The 17,716-nt window shown below is 41.3% G+C and overlaps 1 protein-coding gene across 6 annotated transcripts in view; it reads left to right on the top strand.

Moving 5' to 3' along the window:
* Nucleotides 1–17,716, top strand: part of SLC16A12 (solute carrier family 16 member 12) — a 94,374-nt gene that overhangs the window by 28,515 nt on the left and 48,143 nt on the right. The window contains exon 1 of one of the 6 annotated variants that reach the window (XM_021073519.1): nt 11,534–11,551. The exons of the other annotated variants lie outside the window; for them this stretch is intronic. The gene's annotated coding sequence lies outside the window, so the exon portion shown is untranslated. Of the gene's footprint in view, nt 1–11,533; nt 11,552–17,716 lie in introns of those variants that run through there. 6 annotated transcript variants of the gene reach the window in all.

Raw genomic sequence — 17,716 nt, 5'->3', positions numbered from 1 at the left:
ATGTTTATTTCCTTCTATAATCCCAAGTACTCCAGGCACTTGACACATTTTTGACAGCCCTCCAGTGTGCGGCTCTGCAATCCTGCAAACTCCTGGGCGAGCTGCTGAATTCTGCTGGGGCATTGCCCACCAGCTGGTGAACACAGGTGGCCTCTAGTTCACAGCTGGACCAGGAATATTTCCGCGGGTGTCACTCTTGCCTAAATTCCAGCATCAAATGGTGGTTGTGCAGGCCATAGACTCCTTATACCACCTTAACTGAGGCCGGGCTTTCAAGCAGTTGAGGACTGGGCCATGTGAGTAGCCAGCCTAGATAACAGAGATGAAAAGCAGCATGGTAAGGATCATGTTGTCTTCAGTTAATTTTTCAATTTCATTAAATATTTGGAAGTTCCTGTTGCGGTGCAGCAGAAACAAATCTGACTAGTGTCCATGAGGATGCAGGTTTGCTCCCTGCCGGCCTCACTGAGTGGGTTAAGGATCTGGCGCAGGTGTGAGCTGTGGTGTGGGTCTCAGACGTGGCTCAGATCCTGCATTGCTGTGGCTGTGGTGTAGGCAGCAGCTGTAGCTCCAATTTGACCCCTAGGCCAGGAACTTCCATATGCCACAGGTGCAGCCCTAAAAAACAAAACAAACAAAAAAAATTTTTTTTACTGGGGACCTGCTGTATGTTAGGTGTGTTCTAGGTGCTAGGAACCCAGCAGTAAATAAGATAGGCAAGATTTCCTCCCTTGTGGAGATTACAGTTTTTAAGTGAAGACAAACAATAAACAAATAATACATGAGACAACTTCAGATAGTAATAAATGTGCTATGAAGAAAATGAAACAGCCTAATTTAATAGAGAGGTACTAGAGGTTGGGGGGGTGGGGGGCGCAGGGTACATCATAAGTTATAATGGTGGGGAAGAGCTCCCTTAGGCAGAGACATTTGACCTGAGATCTGAATGACAAGGAGCCAGTTTCATAAAGATGATGGGGGTGGAGAAGTTTTCCAGGCAAAGAGCCAGTGCAAAGGCCCTGAGGCAGAGGTGAGTTTGGCACATTCAGAGAAGTTAAAGAGGATGTGGGAAGCTGCATCAGCATGACTGAGGGGAAAAGTTGTAAGAGCTAACATTTGAAGATTTGAACAGGGTCATTCAAGGCCTTGTGTGCTGTAAGGAGGATAAGTGATAGTCTCAGGGCAATGGAGAAACCACTGGGAGGTCTGAAGCAGAGGAGGGATGTGATCTGATAAATAGTGCTGCCTTCCATCCAACTTTACATCCGTAGTCCAGTCTAAAAAGCCCTCCAGAATGTAGCCCTGTTCTGTGCCTGCTGTAAGAATGCTGTTGTGGATGTTAAGGCTCCTACATTGCTGTGGCTGTGGTGTAGGCCAGTGGTGACAGCTCTGATTTGACCCCTCCCCTGGGAACCTCCATATGCCACAGGTGAGGCCCTAAAAAGACAAAATACATACATACATACATACATACATACATTCAGACAAATTACTGTCTGAATTCCAGCCTCAGATGGGATTTGCAGAGCCCATAGAGCCAGCCTTCCAGGCAGAGTTCAAGTACCTGGGTGACCTTTGGTGGGCCATTAATTTCTGTGTGCCTCTATTGTCCCATCTGTACAATGATGCTAATACTTTTAGCCCTCCCTTTTGGTCATTATTGAGAAGATTAAGTGAATGGAGAGTACCATGTGAGTAAGTGTCATTATTATTACTGTTAGGAAACATTGTCTGGCTTTAGTCCAATTGGTTTGTCTTTACCTTTTGGACATTACAAATCTTGTAACTGCCTGGTTTTCCTTTACCATCTATGTCTAGAAATTTTAAGGCCAACCTTGGTGACCTCCCCACAGGAAGTGAGTTGATTTTATCTATGTTAACATTCTCCCTCGTTCTGCTGTATACCTTTGCCTTGGTCTTTCCTTTGTTATATCTTAACCTTTGAAAATGTAATGTTCCAGATGTTTTGTAGATATTTTATATATTATATATATTTGATGAAAATGTGGTAGACCATACATAGTTTTACAACTTAATTTGTTCACATAACTGTAACTGTATATCTGAAATGACTCCCCTTGCCAGTAATTATTCTTCAGCCAATGGTATATAAATGAGAGACCATAGCTAATGTAATTAACTCAGTTATTTGAACTAGAAATGTTACTCTCTTTATTTTTACTGAGTGTAATGGTAATATTTGTTTCTTAAATTTTCAAATAGTACAGAGGTAGATAAAATAAAAATTAGGGGCATAAATACATTGTTAACATATATACATCAAATATAGTTCTGGCCTCAATAGGAAAATGCTCATTTATATCTTACTAGAAAGGGTCTTCTTTAATTAAGAAAACATGCTCTTAATGAAATCATTTTGGATTTTCTTTGTCTTTCTGATGTCTACACCCTTCCTATCCTTAAACAGTAGTTGGACACAGGATAGCAATACCCAGAAATAAGATGTGTGCTAGATTAGGAGTCAAGAGATCTGAATTTAATTCCATTCTGCCTCTAACCAGCTGTGAATATGTAGGAAGACTTGGGTTCCTGAGGCCCTACTTCAGTGCTCTTTTCCTTGCACCAAGTGGAATTCTCTCCTTCTGCTTTCCAGTTACCCCTACCACACACACCATTATGCTTTTCTAGCTCAGCTGAAAACTGGTCTTTGAGTTTTCAGCAATTTGATACAAAAAAATGCAATACACTATAGTTCGACTTAAGAATAAAATATGTTTGTTATGGGTACGAATACTACCTGTTAACCTCTGAATTTCTTTGTTTCCACCTGTATTCTTTAAGAACAAATGAAGAGGGTGTTCCCTGGTGGCCCAGCAGGTGAAGGATCCATTGTTGCCATTGCTGTGGCTCAAGTCACTGCTGTGGCACAGGTTCAACCCCTGACCCAGGAGCTTCCAAAGAGAAAAAAAAAGAATGAGTAAAACCAATGAAGCTTGATACTCTCCTTGAGCCAAGGAGAAAGTGTCTGTCAACATGGTGCATGACCAAGTAGATCACTTCTGAGCAGAAGCAGAGCATGGATATTCTTTAACTAAAGCGCAGATTAGAGGTGGAGGCTTGCAGGCCTCCTCTCCCTCAGTTCCCCTCCCTCCCCAGCTCACAAAGTGTCAGAACTGCCCAGGAATTCAGTGCTCACCTTCCTGACTTGCAGCTGCAGCTATGAAAGGCGTTTACTTCCAGTCAAACAAGTAGAGGAGAGTTGAGAGCTTAGAACCATGCTTTTCTTAGCTCTTTCTGAATTCCTGGGCTCCTTGCAGGTGGGCCAGGCTTCATGGCAAAGCATTGCTCTGTGGCTCATATGACTAGATGGCTCTGAGCCTTAGGGATGAAGGTGTTGGCAAACTGGATGACCTCTGGAGAACGGCCTACCTTTCTGTCTCCAGGGTTACATAGCCAAGGGCCCACCGGCCTCTGTTCTCATCTCACTGATGTTTCTAACTTACTGTGTGATATCTTGAGTCACTTTGCTGAGCATCATCAGCTTTTCCTCTCTGCAAAATGAGAATCTTGAACTATATCAAGGGCGTAATAAGTGGTGTAATAAGTATAGAAGCCAAATACAGTTGCCCAAATGGGGGCCCAGAGTTGTTAGAATCTCTAGATTATCAAAGCAAAGCAAGAAATCTGGATTTTTATGTGAAATTGCCTGGTTCTTAAACATTAAATACTGGTTTTAATTTTTAAAAAATCACCAGGGAGGCTAAACAAAAGAGGTTGGGAAGTTGTCTTTGGCTCACGGGTACCAGATGACCATGTACTCGTAACTTAGTTGATTCCTAGGATCCCCTTAGAACTCTGTAAATCTATGGTTTCTTACCTTCTACATGTGTCTTGATGCAGTCTTATGTTGATGGACTGGCTTTCCTTCTAGAATTCAAACTCCATAGAAGTTGGACAAGAGATGAGATCAGAGAGTGGGCTTCCGTGGGATTTTTCTGTACCCAGTGGCACAGAGAACGTGAATAGTTGGGGCAAGGAGACAAAATGTGGATTGCTCTGTGCAGCTGTGGACACGACTCTCTTGAGAAAGTGACTCATTCTTATTGAGGAAGAAGTAGGGAAGTAAAATACGCTCCTCCAAATTTTCTTAGTCCCAGGGGTTGCCATCATTATACAGGTCAGAACCAATCAGATGCATTCCTAATGTTATGGTAGTGGTGGGGAGAATAATTGTAATTTTTACTTCTTTTTGTGTCAGAACACTTTTTTCTTTTAAATGGATTGATCATAACCTCTAGTTTCTGGTACAGTATCAAAAAGGAGGAGTTCTTGTTGTGGCTCAGTGGTAACGAACCTGACTGGTGTCTATGAGGATGCAAGTTTGATTCCTGGCCTTGCTTGGTGGGTTAAGGATCTGGCTTGCCATGCACTGTGATGTGGGTCAAAGATGCAGCTCAGATCCTGTGTTACTGTGGCTGTGGCATAGACCAGCAGCTGCAGCTCCAGTTCAGCCCCTAGCCTGAGAACCTCCATATGTCGCAGGTAAGACCCTAAAAAGCCAAATGCAAAAAAAAAAAAAAGGATCTTTCACAGTCCCTTTTCTCTTGTATTTTATGTTATTAATGTAGTTATATTGTTTATTTATAGTACCTTATTCCTTTTGCCCATTTACCCATCTTCAATCCCTCAATTCTTTTCTTATGTACATTGTTTTTTCCTTCCAAATATATTTATTTTATGGCCACATTCGAAGTATATGAAAATTCCCAGGCCAGGAATTGAATCCAAGCCTCAGCTGTGACCTATGCCACAGCTGCAACAACACTGGATCCTTTTTTAACCCACTGTCCCAGGCTGGGTGTGGAACCCATGCCTCTGTAGCAACCTAAGCCACTGTTGTTGGATTCTGAACCCACTGTGCCACAGGAAGAACTCTTCAAATATCTTAATGTCACCAAACAGGTGAAAGACAGTTCCTAACTATCTTACCACTCACATAATAAATACTTCAATCACTAAGAAAACCTCTGCTTAGATTTGATCATATCCTTTTGTGTTTAACAAAAATGTTCACTGTCAGAGTCTTGTCAGTGTCTTCCCATCATCATTGTCAACTACCCTCACTTTACAGAGTTGATGCAACCAGAGAGCTCTCCTGTGGACCATTTATAAAGGCAGAGAGTGAAACAGTTCACATAGTTCTATGAAAGCGTTTAGGGGAGCTAGTCCCTTCTGGCCCTAGAACTTGGTTTATTGATGTTCTGACTTGGCTGCTGTGAGAAACGACTAATCTGGCGAAAGCAAGTGACCAACAGTGATAAAACCAGAGGGGCAAGTTACATTTTCAAAGTGTTTTGCTCTTTTTTCTTCTTCGAGATTAAGAAATAGAACATCGCCAGTATCCCCTCCAGCCCCACTGCCTGTGTGTGGATCTCTTTGACCACATTTCCATCCCCCCAACTAGGTAACCACTGCCGTGTGTTTTGTGGATGTTACATCCTTGTTTTTCTTTATACATTTATCATTTTAATGTATATCCCTAAATAATGCAGTTTGTGAGGATGGAATACCATTGTTCCTGTTATTTTGGGACTTGTTTCTTTCGCTTATCATTAGGTTTCTGAGATTCATCTCTGTGGGCACATGTGGCTGTGATTCTTTCATTTTCATTGCTATATGGTATTCCTTTGTTCAAATTATTGCTATTGATAGACATTTGGGCTTTTTTAGTTTGGAGTTTTTTACAAAAGATGCCCGCATAAACACTCTCATGCATATGCTCTTGTGCATTTCTATATGCATTTCTGTTGGTACATACTTTGCAGAGGTCATGTGGGAATCCTGTCTTTAACTTTATTAGATAATGCCAAGTGGTTTTCCAAAATAATTGTACCAATGTATTCTTCTACCAATTGTGTATGAGAGTTCTCATTGCTCTGCATACTTGCCAATACTTGATATCTTTTAAATTTTTTTGTCAAACTGATGTAGTGGTGTCGTGTGTGTGTGTGTGTGTGTGTGGGTGTGTGTGTAATTATTGGACTTTTTTTTTTTTGGCCACACTTGCAGCATTCAGAAGTTCCTGGTGAGGGAAAAACTGTAATTGTAATGTATACATGTAAGGATAACCTGACCCCCTTGCTGTACAGTGGGAAAATAAAAAATATATATATATATTAAAAAAAAAAAAAAAAGAAGTTCCTGGGCCAGGGATGGAACCCACGCCATAGCAGTGACCCAAGCCATAGCAGTGACACCACCAGATCCTTAACTCTCTGTGCCACGTGGGAACTCCTAGACTTTGTATCTTAGAACAATTTTAGCTTTACAAAAAAATTGTGGAGAATGTATAGCATTTCCATGTACTCTTTCTCTGACCCCCCCAAGGTTCCCCCTGTTAACATCTCGCATTGATGTGGTTTATTTGATACAATTGATGAGCCAGTATTGATACATTATAATTATGGTTATGATTAACTAAAGTTCATAGCTTACTTTAGGGCTTACACTTCTTTCATTGTGTTTTTAAGTTGTGTATCTCTGATAGCAAAAAAGTTGAGTATCTTTTCATGTATTCATTGGATTTCCATTTGGGTGGATGGCCTAGCCAAGTCCTTTTTCTATTGGATCATATTGATTAATAGGGTTTTTTTTTTTTTTACATTCTCGATAGGAATGCTTTGTAGGTTATGTATGTTGCAGATATATTCTTCCACTTTCTGGCTTGTCTTTTTACTCTTTTAGCCATATCTTTTGATGAGCATAAGTTACTAATTTTAATTTAGTCAAATATATCGGGGCTCTTCCCCTTTACGATCAGGGCTCTTGGAGCTCTTTTTAGAATTCTTTCCCTTCCTCCCATTCATCAAGATATTATCTTCTTAAAGCTTAATAGTTTTGTCTTTCATATTTTGTTGTATAGTATACCTGAAATTGATTTTTGTAAATGGTATGAGATTGTAGAAGTTTACATTAATTTTGTTGGACATTTAAATGTGGGACATGTTTTTTGGTGTTTCTTTTTTTTTTTTTTCTTCTTTTTGGTCTGTGCCCTTGGCATGTGGAAGTTCCCAGGCCAGGGATCAAAGCCTTGCCACAGCAGCCACCCAAACTGCTGCAGTGACAATGCCAGACCTTAACCTGCTGTGGCCTAGGAGAACTCCTTGGTATTTTTTTCATCATGTATTTCCTCTGTTTTTGAGACACCTATTATTTGAATGTTTGATATCCTGAACCAATGCAATAATTTTCTTATTCTTTCTCTCTAATATTCTATGTCTCTGTGTCTTTTGTCTACTTTCTGGGGTATTTCTTTAATTTTATCTTCCAATCCTTCCATTAAATTTTATTATTATTATTATTATTATTTTTGTCTTTTTTTGCTATTTCTTGGGCCGCTCCCATGGCATATGGAGGTTCCCAGGCTAGGGGTCCAATCGGAGCTGCAGCCACCGGCCTACACCAGAGCCACAGCAATGCAGGATCCCAGCCGCGTCTGTGACCTATACCACAGCTCACGGCAACGCCAGATCGTTAACCCACTCAGCAAGGGCAGGGATCGAACCCGCAACCTCATGGTTCCTAGTCCGATTCGCTAACCACTGCACCACCACGGGAACTCCTATTATTATTATTTTTTTAATGTTTCTCATTTTCCCTTTTTAATATGATATCTATAGATATAACACATATAAACCAAAAGCATTTGGAGTCCTCAGTGACTTAGAAAGAGTGTCCAGTTTGAGCACCACAGTCCTGCATGCTCCCACCCTAGGGAAGTGCACAAAAAAAGCTGGTTTTGTGGCCACAGCAGCAGCTTTGGAGTCCAGTCCACTTCTGAGACATGGCACATAACAGTTTATGTCTCCTTTTCTCTTGGGATGCCTTCCATTAAATTTTAAATTTCTGCTATCATATTTTTAATTCCAAGAGTTCTTATTTAGTTCCTGAATGTTTCTTTTTTATAGCCTCCATTTCTTGTTTCACTTGTGTGCTATCTTTTCTTTATGTCTTCTGAAGCTTTTAACTGAAGTTTTTACAAAACTTTCTTTCCCAACCTTGTCCTTCTCTTTCATGCCCTGAAGTGTCATTGTCCTTATTTCCTCTGAGTTCTTTTCCCTAGCCCCTCCTGATTCCCTCTATCCTAGCTTTTAGATGAGAGGCTTTTAATTATCTGGTGATCTTTGGTTGTCTACACTCATTTGAGAATGAGACACTAAAAAGCCGATTGGATGGAAAAAAATAGAAATAATTTTAAAATAATAATGAAAGCTGATTGGATGGAAGAATCTGTGAATTGGCGTTGTGAATGAGGAGCTCTGGACCCAGCAGTTTTGTTGAATGTAATTCCTGCATCACCCAAGTGTTAGTATCTTTTCTCTCAGTTTGGTCAGTTTCTCCAAAGATTTATCTCAGTTTTTTGCCCTGAGGTTAGAAGCCTGGCCGCTAGTGTTCTGGGAGTCACATGAGGCCAGTTTTGGGGATGGGGTAGTCACTGTTCACATGGTTTTCGTAGGGCATCTCACCTTCCCCCTCCACCCCTAGCCGTAGCTGCTGTTCCCAGTAGCATAGCGTGTAGCACTGCCAAGAGTAAACACCATTTTTTTTCTACCAGTGGAGATGAGGAGGCTAATGGTCTTGGCATGGGAGAGAAAGTTTAAAGATTTTCCATCAGTCCTATTTTTAACCACATTCACTGCCTCTAGAAACCCTCTGTTTTTTCATCCCTGTGTCTTTCTATGACTCTGCAGTTGGCTCACTCTTTACTGTATTCCTTCCCTGTTGGCTTAGGTTTCAGTGTTCTCTGTTTTGCCAAGTCGTCTGCCATCTGTTCATTTACTTCCAAGCTTCCAGTATTTGGTTCACATCTCTTATCTGCTATCATCTTCTCTCCTGTTCTTTTTATCTGTGTGGCTTCTTTCTTTTTATTCCTTTACCGTGAGTGGTGTTTTAGGAGAGACCAGAGATAAACATATGTGTTCGACCTATAATAAATGAGAATCTGAATGTTTATCCACAGTTTATCCAGTTGATTCCCTGCTAATAGAAACTTATTCCAGTGTGTTTGCAGTTATAAATAATGCTAATGCACCCTTGCACAAACATCTGAGCATTTAGGGGAGTGTTACCATATGACAGATTCCTAAATAATGCAGGAGTATTGGGTCAGAAGTTAAGTTCATTTAAACTTTTGATAGCTATTTCAAAATATCACTGTAAAAAATTGAACCAATTAATACTCCTATCAACAGTATGAGATAGGACATATATTTTTGTTAATGAACTAGCTTTACATCTTTGATTTTTTTCACTGGTTGATTTCTTTGCTGGAGTTAAAACATTTGCGTTATTTAATAACCCGGGCAGACTTTGGTATTAGATAATTGAAAAATTTGATACTGAACATCACTGTATTAGAGTTCTCCAAGAGGAAAAACTCCTCTGTGGATGCTTGAATTAGTTTACCAAGAGGAATGGAGCCAATATGAGTGCTTGGTTTATCTTTATTTTTACTGTGTTCCAGGGCTCACAAAGCTTCAATTTCCTAGGCCTCTAGGACTTGTAAGCATTAGAGGAACTGAAGATGGATGTGGTACTAGTCTGCTCTGATGAAATTGCTTTAGTGAGAACCCTTTATTTATCTGCTTTATGTTACAAACTCTCCTGATTCTCCTGCTTCTGATATGGCTGTTGGCTCATCTGATTATTTTAGTGTTTGTGCAAAAATGAGATAAAAATGTGTTTGTTTAGGCCTATAAAACGTTGATAGTATAACTCTATGAGATGGGGAACCAAACTGAAGAATTAAAAAGAAGTACAGATGGGAAATTTGACAGCTTTGAGTTTGCATCTTGGCCTAGTCACACATTGCTGCATGATCTTAGACCATCACATAAGCTCCAAACCATATTTGTGAGACAAGAATAACAGTATTTCAAAAAATGAGTCAGAAGCTTGGGTGCAAGTGACAGAAATCAAATTCGTCTTCACTAAAAGCAAAAAGTGAATTCAGTTTTTCACTGAACAGAGAGCTCCAGGGATGGAATTTAGTTATAGCTGATTCAGATGTTTACACAATTTCAGAAATATGTATTTCTCTATCTCTCACTCCTTCTCTTTCCTGGGTTTAGTTCATTTTAGGTGGGATCTCTCCCAGTGGAGAGCCACCAGCTGCTCTATTCTATGACTTGAGAATCCCATCCAAAGAAGGCTTTTCTTCCCATTTGTTCCAGAAATGCTGCAAGGCTGACTCTCATTGGTCTGGTTTGGTTTGTAAATCTCTGAATGACTCCTTGTATCTCTAACAAAGCACATGACCTGAGAATGGGTAAGATGCCTATTGTTTAGGCTGCAGCATCTCAGGAAAACCAAGATGCTGCAGCCTAACCAATATGGCCTGGGTGCTGGGCAGAAAAAAAGCAAAAACAGAAACAAGAGATGACCATTACCGTCTCTGTTTTTCCCACGAGTTTGTCTGAGGCTTAAATACAGTAATACTTATGAATTGCAAGCCCATTATACTATGCAGAAAATATAAGTTATTCTTCTTATTTCATTTTATGGATACTCAACCATGGCTAAGTAGTGCAGACGTACTACAATAAATTATTTATAGTTAGTTTTTACAAGTTCTTTTGGGCATGGTGGGACTGTTCCCATCCTTGTGCCTAAACTCTCATGTCTCAGGTCAAGATAAAGGATAACTTCAAAGGAGGATCAATAATAACCTTTAGTGGATAATCTATATACATTTATCATCATCTTTATAGAGTCTTATTTAAAATGCCTTGGTCAGTGAAGCAATAGTCATGATAGATTGTTCCATCTTGGTATATAATGGTTAGAATCAATTAAGACATGCTGCAGCTTTAAAACATTAAATTGATCTTTTATTTGTTTGTGTGACACCATAAACAATGAAGCCGGGAGGAGGACATGGATGTCATGTTAGGTCCAAAGTGTGACAGTGTCTTGCAAATAATCCACCTTCCTCTTGGTAATCTTTTTTGATACTATCTGTGAATTGGTCTAAACTTTTCTTGACTCTATTTGTACTTCAATTGGTATCGCCTGCAGAGATGAGTTCCGTAAAATTTTTATAGGTCTCAGTGATGGATTTCCTCTTGTGTATATGATATGGTAGCAGGCATCACTTGCAGGATGTAATAAAATGGCAAGTTGTTGTTTTTTTTTTTTTTTAAATCTCCATTTTCTCTTTAAAACTCATTCAGTGGGGGACAGCCCTCCCCTATCTCTGCATGAACATTTGGACAGGTCCCACTCTGTTTATTCCTCGTCACTTCAAGTCGCAGTCTCAATTCAGAAACTGGAATATCTAACTCAGGCAAAGAATAAAGGTGTAGAATTTAATGTAATGTCAGTTCTTACCTCTGCCCCAGGCAGTGCCACTATAAAGTTGGCTGTTTGTAGCAGGAGAGGGAGGTGTAATCCTTCCTTCTTTTCCAGCCTAATGTTCCTTCTCCCCTAGCTTGCTGTAAAAAAAAAAAAAAGAAAAGAAAAGAAAAGAAAAGAAAAATGGGCCATACTCAATGGGAGAGGAGATGAAAAGACCAGGTAGCAGCCATACTTGGTATGTACTCTCTTTATCTCGGAGATAATTTCATTTTTATTCTATTTTTTGGCTCATCCCTTCTAGGCACAGCCTCTGTGAAGCAGGCAGTATTTCCCCTCTGGCTGGTTGCAACTCCCTTGCACCTGTCTTTGGGGCTTACGGACCCTTGCTGTTCCTTAGAGAACCATGTCCCTGGCCAGGATGCCCTCTTGAGCAGGAGGATAATAACTCCAGGCAGCTCCTTCAACTGCAAAGTCTGTAACTGGCCTGTGGGAAACTTGCCTGCGGTCTCTGAAATCACTCCAGGGGAGGGGCGTGCAGTTACGATTCCCCAGGAAGATTGCAACTCACCTTTATGACAAGATCAAAGCCATTTGCCAGCCTCTCTTCTGACCCCTTGGACCTGCAGTCAGATCCCCCTCTACTGTGTTTTCAAATGCAGAGTCCCAACTAGGCCCACCAGTGGTTTGTTTGACACCCTTTTTTCCCCCTAAGCTTGGAGTGGGGGTATCCTCCATCTCTGAAGAAACTGTCTTTTTTTTTTTCTTTTTTATTTATTTTTTCTTTTTTAAAGTCCTCTTTTCAATCTCCACTCTCCCAGTCCTTTTGTATTTTCCAAGCTGGATGAGGAGCCCAAGAACTATAAAATGATATTTTTTTTTGGGGGGGTTGTAAATTCTGAAGATGGTCATCTGGCCCATCACAATAGAATGTCACATTAATTTTATCTCAGTATCTCACTTGAAACTTTATTTTTTTTTCATTTTTTTTTTATTACTCAAAAGAATTTATCACATCTGTAGTTGTATAATGATCATAACAATCTGATTTCACAGGATTTCCATCCCACAGCCCAGGCACATCCCCCCACCCCCCAAACTGTCTCCTCTGGAGACCATAAGTTTTTCAATGTCTGTGAGTCAGCATCTGTTCTGCAAAGAAGTTCCATCTGTCCTTTTTTCAGATTCCACATGTCAGTGAAAGCATTTGATATTGGTGTCTCATTGTTCACTTGAAACTTTAATGGGAACGCACTCTTAAGTATAATAAAAAGTATGTTTGGCCTTTGTCCCCGCTACCAGCAAGGCACTCTGAAAACCCTTGGGTTTTCCTGAGTGATTGGAGTATCTTTCATTACTCTTATGGAGCACCTGGAGCTCACCTGAGTTTATGCTAATGAAGTAATTTAGGGCAGAGCCCCCTTAATGGCCTTGAGGTAGGGCTGGTCTCCAGAAAGACCAGAAGTGATTAGAGAGTTGGAATATTCAGCTCTGTGTGCTCACTAATCTTCTGGGAGAGGAGAGAACTGGGGCTAGAGATTGAGCCCTATAAAAACCCTTGAATGAGAGATTCAGAGGACTTCTAGGTTGGTGAATGTATCTACTTGCTGGGAGGGCTGCACAGCCTAACTCCGCAGACAGAACATAGAAGGACATTGGACTGATATCTTTAGGGATGAGTCAACAATAACTTTTACACCTTTTTTCCATCATATCTGAAATAACTGATCTTATTGTATATTCACAGGTATGAACATATGTAATAAAATATTTAAAAATATAGTATGAACTATATATCCAAATGGTATTATCCTCTTAAAAGCCTTAAGAATTTTTAAGTTCAAGCTATCATAGTTTGTGATATTTTAAAGCCTCATTTTTTGAAACCACTTTAAATGTTTAGCTTGTTCTTTTGAATATCCGCTATTATGGTCAATCTCCAAGAAGGTGAATATAATTTTTGGAAACATCAGAAGTCATTGGGAACCAAGTCTAATGTGTGTTATTGATTATTAAAATAGGCGGTACTTTTAGGTTCAAAATATTGTGTTTACAAAAAGGTGAGCCTGGCTTCCTTATTTAAATGACTTGACTGGAAAACAATACCAAGAGTAATTTCAAAGGCTTTTTCATGATACAATGCCGTTATAATATACCCACATTTTCTAGAGGTGATTACTTAAAAGTAAAAAGTTCAGGCGCTCCCATTGTGGCACAGCGGAAGTAAATCCGACTAGTACACATGAGGATGTAGGTTTGATCCTTGGCCTTGCTCAGCGGGTTGGGGATCTGGCATTGCTTTGACCTGTGGTGTAGTTCACAGATTTGGTTTGGATCCCACATTGCTGTGGCTGTGTATGGCCCTAAAAAGCCAAAAAAAAAAAAAAAAAAAAAAAGTTCAATCACTTTTTCTGTCCTCTCACAAGTCTTTTTTCCAAGAGGCCATACTATAGCTTGTGCTGAGGGATGTAAGCCACTCCCTAGTCAGGTCAGTTTTCATTTTGACTCTTGTCATAGCAAAGCTTCTACTTATCTACTTATCCTAATAAGGTACAGCTCTTGGTATTACTGGGTATAGTTTGTATCTGAGTTCACCATGAGCTCTCTGCATCCTAGTCATCCTTGCTTCTAACTTCTTCTACAAGAGGGAGGTGATCCTATGAAAATCCTCCATACAACTCGGAAAAAGGAACCTCTTTAGATTTCTAAGGCATCCTTTTGGTGGGGGGGAGGACCATCACTGTTGTTGGTGTGTTGCTGCTGCCGTTATCCCAGACACAGGCTTTGCAATGACCCAACAAATGAAAGCCAGCTTGCATTCAAAGCCTCACTGAATCCCTCCCACAGCTTGCCAGTTTGGAGGTGAAGGGTTTCACCCCCAAGCCCTTATTAATACGTTGTATAGGCATGGCATTAATTCAGAAAGGAACTTGAAATTCTGCTGGACCAAATTGTGGTACCATGATGCCAAGCTGCACCGATGCTGAAGAGCAGGTACCCAGATCCCCTTCTGAATGACTCTATTTCACGTGTCTGACCCCCTGAGCACAGTACCTGGCCCACAGGCAAATGTTCACAAAGTAGTGGCTGCCGTAATGACGGTGATATTCATCTATGGAATTAAAATGTTGAGGAGTCCTTTCATCGCACCATCCTGGGCATTTCCTTTAAACACCCAACTAGTTGGTCAGATGTTATTTCCCGTTAGAGGAACGGGATGGTCGAGCCCACTCAGAGGAATCTGACCCTTTGTACAGATCCCACAGAGCACCCAGCCTCCTTCCCCACCGGGTGTGAAAAGAGTCCCTGGTGGCTGTCCATGGACCTCTGAAGCACCAACCGTTGGCAGTGAAAGGGTATGTGTTCAGCCTACAGCTTCAGATTTCATCCTTCAGTGTCTTTTTGACCTGCAGGGGTTCATTCAGTACCAGGAAGCCACACACCTCTCTCTGGAACATTGTGTACTGACTATTTTGGGATCTAAGACCTTTGACCTGCTGACTACAAAAGTAACTTTTCCTCAGGGAGGCACATCATCCATGTTCAAAAGCAGGGGAGGAAAAAGAGAGACAAGGCATTAAGGAGGCCTCAGTTTTAAAAGTATTCATTTCCTTTTCTCTTTTTGTTTCTAGGCATTTTTCTATTACAGGTCACAGTCACATAATGGGCATGTGTATTTGACTCTCTTCTTTGTTTTTTCTTCCCCAGAAATATTTTTTTTTCTTTTTCTTTTTGCCTTTTCTAGGGCTTCTACCAAAGCATATGGAGGTTCCCAGGCTAGGGGTCTAATCAGAGCTGTAGCCACCGACCTACGCCAGAGCCACAGCAACACCAGATCTGAGCCACATCTGCGACCTACACCACAGCTCATGGCAACGCCGGATCCTTAACCCACTGAGCGAGGCCAGGGATCGAACTCGAAACCACATGGTTCCTCGTTGGATTCGTTAACCACTGAGCCACGATGGAATTCCTCCAGAAAGATTTAATGATGCTTTTATGACTGAGGGGAAGGGGAAGGCCATTTCTCTGTCTTGGTGGACTTTTTCTTTCTTTTTTAATTATTTTTAAAAAAATAAGTAAGCCGTATGGGGCTCTTCCATACACCCTCAGACCCTCCTTCGTCAGCTTGCTGCCCACCAACCCCCCATCTTACCCAGAGAAGAGAATGAGGAGACCAGGAGCTTATTGATTAAAAACTCTTTTGGCTGATTGCCACGAATGTCAGAGATTCCTGCCTCTGCTTTAGTGTACTGCACATATGGGGAAAATGCTGCTTGTTGCGTTTTTGTTTTTAACTGATAAGGCCATGTTTCTAGGAATGGGTTGCCAAGGAGTATACATTCCCAAGGTACTTTTCTTCTTTAATCCATTCAAAGGATGAATTAGGCCCAGGACAGTCACTGATGTGCAAGCCTGTATTATAGGTGTGTAGACTGATGATTCTTTTGAAACTGTTTCCACTTCAGTTTATTTCTTTAATTTCCCAAGCGTACACCTGCTGTTGTAGTCAGACCACTGTCCTTTCTGCAGGGAAACACTGTGCAGGAGTTCCCGTCGTAGCTCAGCCATAACGAACCTGACTAGTATCCATGAAGACACAGGTTCGATCCCTGGCCCTGCTCAGTGGGTTAAAGATCCGACGTTGCCATGAGCTGTGGTGTAGGTCACAGGTGTGGCTCATATCCAGCATTGCTGTGGTGTAGGCTGGCGACTGCAGCTCTGATTTGACTCCTAGTCTGGGAACTTCCATATGTTGTAGGTGCAGCCCTAAAAAGACAAAAAAAAAAAAAAAAAGAAGCACTCTGACTGTGATGGCAAAATCTCTCTAGACATTGCCAGATGTCCTCATGGGGGGGCCAGATTTTTCCTGGTTGAGAACCACTGGTTTCCATGGAACTGCTTCCTTCCTCTTCTGGCTCTTGGCTCCTCCATGTACTTCATGGCAGAGAATGGCTCCCCCGCCTGGCTCACAGCACCTCCCAGCTCTGGCCTGACTCAATCCCCATTCCCAGTTCTAAATGTGTAGAGTCTCAGAGTCTGGTTCAGCCTTTGGTTGGTTCCTTTGGATTGGGTGGGGCCTCCCAGTTCAGTGAGCTAGGCCAGGGAGGTGCAGATCTGGTAGTACTGACATGGCCGTAGCCCTCTGTGCTCCAGGGCTTGCCCTTGGATTGTTCTGATTGATGGAGCTGGATTCCCTTGAAACTGAGCTGGACAGGATTTCTAAAAACATTTTATAAGGCTGTTGCCTTCTCAAACATGGCACACTGAACATGATTGAACCACAAATGAAATGTATATAACTTGTGGAGATGGTACAATGCAGTGCTTAAGACCACAGTCTTTGGCACCAGGCTGTCTGGGTTCACTTTCGGCTGTGCCACATGCCAACTGTGGCTTGGACAGACTGTTTAATCTCTCTCTGCCTCTGTTTCCTTATCTAGAGAATGGCAGTAACAACAATACCAGTTAATACTTGTTTATCATTTACCACATGTGCCAGGCACTCTTCTAAGTGTTGTTAGTTAACTTGGTAGATTCTTACAACAACTGCGAGTCAGAACTCTTTTCAGAAATCCTTAGAACCAGGTGTTTTGTTATGGTTTGTAGAGCATATATTTGTAACCCTCCAACAGGGTTGGGGTGGTGGGGTGATGGGGGGGTACCCTGTGATTCACTAATTACAAATCACGCTGTCATAAAAATAGTCCACTAAGAAATATAAATAAAAACTATGAGTGTTTGGGTATAGCCACAAAATGAATAGTAACATATGGAAAATGTTTGGTTTTCAGATCTTTTGGGAATTGTACACTTTTTTGTCCATCCCCATTTTATAGAAAAGGAACCTGAGATTCAGAGAGACTTGGTACCTTGACCAAGGTTACAGAGCTTAAAGTGCAGAAGCTACAAAAAAAAAAAAAAAAGAGAGAAAAAAAAAAGAAGTTCCCATTGTGGCGCAGTGATTAACGAATCCGACTAGGAACCATGAGGCTGCGGGTTCGGTCCCTGCCCTTGCTCAGTGGGTTAACGATCCGGCGTTGCCGTGAGCTGTGGTGTAGGTTGCAGACGCGGCTCGGATCCCGCGTTGCTGTGGCTCTGGTGTAGGCCGGTAGCTACAGTTCCGATTCGACCCCTAGCCTGGGAACCTCCATATGCCGCGGGAGCGGCCCAAAGAAATAGCAAAAAGACAAAAAATAAAAAAATAAAGTGCAGAAGCTGAGGTGGGGACTCAGGCAATTTGGTGACAAAGGACTGTCTCTTGACCCCTGGTGTTATAATACTTCATATATCAGAGGGCTGTCGTGAGTATTAATTGAGTTAATGTGTGTAAAGAAACACTAAGAGCAGGTACAGCACATAGTGAATGTTATTTAAGCATTGATTATTATCGTGATTTTTT

Source organism: Sus scrofa, chromosome 14 (genome assembly GCF_000003025.6).
Source record: "Sus scrofa isolate TJ Tabasco breed Duroc chromosome 14, Sscrofa11.1, whole genome shotgun sequence".
In the NCBI taxonomy this organism is placed as follows: domain Eukaryota; kingdom Metazoa; phylum Chordata; class Mammalia; order Artiodactyla; family Suidae; genus Sus; species Sus scrofa.
Note: the sequence above shows the minus strand (reverse complement) of the source record. Positions and strands in the feature narration are given on the sequence as shown.